Genomic DNA, 4,529 nt, shown 5'->3' with positions numbered 1-4,529 from the left:
CGCAATTTTGACCATCGTTTATAATTTCGTAAGATATCTCAATAGCATGGTGGTAGACATCTTCGGGCAAAACTAGTGGGCATCTTAGATGCATCATCAACATAAACAAGATCTAATACTTTGCCAAACTTATTGCGAAGTACATTAACTTGATTCAGGCAGAGTTCTGCCATCTCGAAAAATACGTTTTCGCGTTCTTCAAATGACTCCAATAAAACAAAAAAAGGTTTTTGTTAATGCAAAAAAATGTTTTTTTTTTATATCTCTTTTGGCTTAACCGCCGCAATTGCGTGCTGTAGCCTTTTTTTTGTGACGGCAAAAAGGGCGTAAGCGACAAAATCACCTGTTTCATTAAAGATGGACAAATAAAACCAACAGTATTATATACCTAACATCAATCTTAACTTTTTCATTAATCTACACGTTAGTATCTACAGTAATTGCAGTGTAAATAAGAAAAAACCCCTACTGAAAAATGTACTTTTTGTCGCTTTCGCCATTTTGGCCGATATAAAAGGTTAAATTAAAATTTTTTGATTTTTTGAAATATTAATATCTTATGAACTACATAACCGATTCAAAACCTAATGATGCCAAAACAAAGACAATTAATTTATCCTTCTGATGTGCATTTTTAAGCTTTATTATATTTTTAATTTACATATATGCTTTATAATAATTTTATTTTTAATAAAGACTAAACAACTAAAATAAAGTTCGTATTTTTTCATGAAATAACCTTTAATTTGATGTACATATTTTTTTATGATCCGTTGTTGAGTTTCAAGAGTTTAGTGTTAATTAAGTTATAGTGAAAGAAGTGTTTATGGTTATGGTTAGGGTTGCCAACATTTTCTAAAATATTTATAGTATTTTTAAAAAAAAAATCGGAAAAATATAGTACATTCCAAATATATATAGTATTTTATTAAAAAAAAAAAATAAAAACGCTTTTTAGGTAATGGAAAAAGTTCTTCCTGTAAATGGTGAAGTTGCTGGAATAGAGAGTAGAAAAGAAATAAATTTAAGTAAATTTGTTAATTCTTTCTTAGTGTTTTTAAAAATATGTTGCCTTCTTTGATTATAAACTCACTTTGACCTTTTACTTTAAAAAATATTTCATTTATTATTGTTATTTCAGTATAAAGGTCATCCAATTTAATACAAATTTTTTCTTGCAAATTTCTGAAATATATTTATATTTAAAGCTAAAGAAATATAGTATTTTCGCGTACTATATTTTTTTCCAACAGTATATAGTATTCTGGTCGAAAAAATAGTACAATACTATATATTATAGTGCGGTTGGTAACCCTAGTTATGGTACCTATAATCGATGATAGTTAATGTGGTTACGGTTATGGCAATGGTTATAGCTATGGCGTTATGGTATGTCACTACTAATTTAACCTTTATTCCTGCGTATAAACCAAAGGTCGGCAAAGCTTACTCGTCCGAGCAGTACACTCAACACCAGCGTTGCCAATTTTGGTACTTTGAAAATGATTTGGTACGTTGGTACGTTTATTTTGATTTTCGGGCAGTTAGAGAAAGCAATATTATATAATTACTTCCATCTATATTTTTCTATATTCTATATTTATTCGTCAATTAAAAGTCCAATAATTTAAACGAGAGCTTCAATACAATAAATCGTCAATACGCGAAAGTTGTCGCAAAGTGAGATTTTAAATTCTCTGACAGCTCCTTTTTTTCCTTCCATTCGGCTGTGTTTATTTGTACTTTAGAAAAGTCAGTTCCGCCGGGAATGCGCAATTTGATATTCTATATGTCTTGGGTGGTACCGTCAATGCTACCGCAACTTTGGTTTTGCCAAATCATATATTTTTAAAATTTTACACAACTAAAGCACGTTTTCTATCGAAAAAAGTAGTATGCATAAAAAAATTGACTGCTTGACGGTTTCTTTTATCCTCTTATTCGGCTTTGTTGGTTTTTACTTGAGAAATGTCATCGCTGACAGAACGGCACAATCTTGGATTCTATCATTCTTGACTTTTCAATAACTAAATATATAAAGACAGATTAGTTTTAATGGAGTGATCTACAAGTAAGAAAACTAAATTAATTTGATGTGCAATATTTGTGTGGCTTGTGAATACACTTGACCACGTTCAGAATTTATTGGGCAAAACTGTATACTTAAGAAAATTCTAAAAAATTGTATTAAAAAATACAAAGTTTGCACGAAAATTTTTTTTAATTTTCCTGAGTTTCGAACAGAGTTTAGAATTAACATTTTTATGGTTTTTGTTATAGTATAAACTATATTTTTATAAGAAATAGCAAAAAATAAAATAAAATGAAAAATATTGTATATCGATGAATTTTTTAGTCCAGTGAAATTAATTTATGTTTAAAACTTTTTGTTTCTTGACTGAAAAATAATATATTAGAAAAACCATTTCTTTTTTATTATCGAGTGAAAAAAAAAAAATTTTGGTACTCTCAAAACCGTTTTGGTACGCTTTTTGGTAGAGGAAAAAATATGTGAGTCGCAACACTGCTCAACACATGTATTCTTATGGTCTGATTATGCATACTTCGCATAACTTCGCACAACTTCGCATAAGCTTTAAACTGTAATTTCGTATGTATTTTGTATGTATTCCATTACCCATAAATTAGCAGAACTTTTAACTGTTGAGTTTAGATTTTCCTTCGCTGTTTCTTAAGTTAAATTTTTATTCCACTGATACAAATGGTTGTGCGAAGTTATGCGAAGTATGCATAGTCAGACCTTTACGCTCTTTAAATTAGTCATTGTTCTGACACGAACGAAGCTACATAGGCAGCGGCTATGCTGGTAATTTTCTTATGCTACAGTAGACATACTTGGATTTACATTAGGGTGGTCCAAAAACAGTAAAGTTGGAATTGTAATGCTCTCACCCCCTAGGATTGTACTATATCGAAAAAGAAGTATACCAATATTTTTTTATTTTGAAATCAAAAAATATTTAGAGGTCGCTCAAAGCGTTCAAAGTTTTCCATGTATTTTTGTATGGGGAAAAAACGTCTTTTCGTAGAAATGGTATAGAATTCTTGAAAATGAATATTTTTCGATCGGAAAGCTCTGGTTCTCTTCAGGAGACTTTCAATAACAATGCCCCACGATTTTCATTGGTCCACTCATTAAATTTTTCGGGGTTTTTTGGGGTTTAGTTGCGATGAAAAATTGGTTAAATAGATAAGTGGGTATTATTACTGGGAATCTCCTGCAGAGAGCCAGATTTTTTCGATCGAAAAATATTGGTTTTTAAGAAATGGTTTTTAAGAAATTTACGAAATGTTGCTTTTTTCCCATATAAAAATACATGAAAAACTTTGAGCGCTTTGAGCGACCTCTAAATATTTTTCAATATTATTTATTATATTTCAAAATAAAAAAAACGGGTATACTTTTTTCGGTATAGAGCAGGGGCGGGCAAAGCCGAGGCCGAAAAGAGCCAAATGTAAATTCTAAGTGCTACAAAGAGCCACAAAAAAAACAACAAAAACAAAATTTTTATTTTTAAATAATAAATTAGTATTAGAAATGAAAAGCATTAATTTTATTAATATTATTTATAGATAGGTATTAAAGAAAATTCAAAAGATCCCTTTGGCCAAATTTTCAAAATCTGGTTTTACGTCAGTTAAAAAGGGTTGTAACAGTTCCGTAAAATGTCGGTTGGTCAATGGGTACGTTCGTTTAAATCTCCAGTAAAAAATGTGCAACAACAAAGTTCCGGCGAAATTTCATCTGTTCTCTCATAAGAGAAAAATATCCAAAATATTAGGCGAACAGAAAATTTACAGAAACTTGCAAGTTAAACGAACAGCTAATACAAATTTTGTTTACATTCAAAAGTATAAAATTGAAAATGTAAGAAAACCAATCCCGAAGTCTTATACTGACACAGTTCACTGACTAAACGAATAATCACTTACTTATTTCCAACAAGCTAATTTGGTCGCATTTTAATATTTTAACTTCCAAACCATAAAATTTAATTTAGGGATTTGCGTAAATTCCTACCAGCTATTTTGATCAACTGTTTTCTTGTTGGAAAACTGCAGTTGGCAAAAATTTTTCCAGCAGAAACTAGCAGCTTTCCCTCAAAGTGAAATGTAATTTCGCTCTCCCGATTTCCCCTAATTTGCAAGTTTTTTGCCTACGAGAACCAAAAAAGCTGATAGTTTTTATAAGTTTCAATAATTATCAGGTACGTGAATGCAACTAATTGTGAACGGTATTTTGACTTAACGAATTTCACTGAAGAGTACAAAGACTCACAGTTATACGTTGTACCAAAAATTGAAAATATACGGGACGCAGCTGTTTTCAACAGCGGATATTTTAACTTGTTACCGGAATTCAAGCAATAGAAATGCTTTATGTTGAATTTCCAGTGCCTTGTTTTCTTTTAATTCCAAAAACTCCAACTCTTCTTCGCTTTTCTTGAAAAGGAGTATTGCAAATTCATCCTCAATTCTTCTTCTTCTTATTTGGCGCTGTAACCGCC

The sequence above is a fragment of the Rhagoletis pomonella genome, unplaced genomic scaffold, assembly GCF_013731165.1.
Source record: "Rhagoletis pomonella isolate Grant_MI unplaced genomic scaffold, Rhpom_1.0 Rhpom_scaffold_01225, whole genome shotgun sequence".
Lineage (NCBI taxonomy): Eukaryota > Metazoa > Arthropoda > Insecta > Diptera > Tephritidae > Rhagoletis > Rhagoletis pomonella.
Note: the sequence above shows the minus strand (reverse complement) of the source record.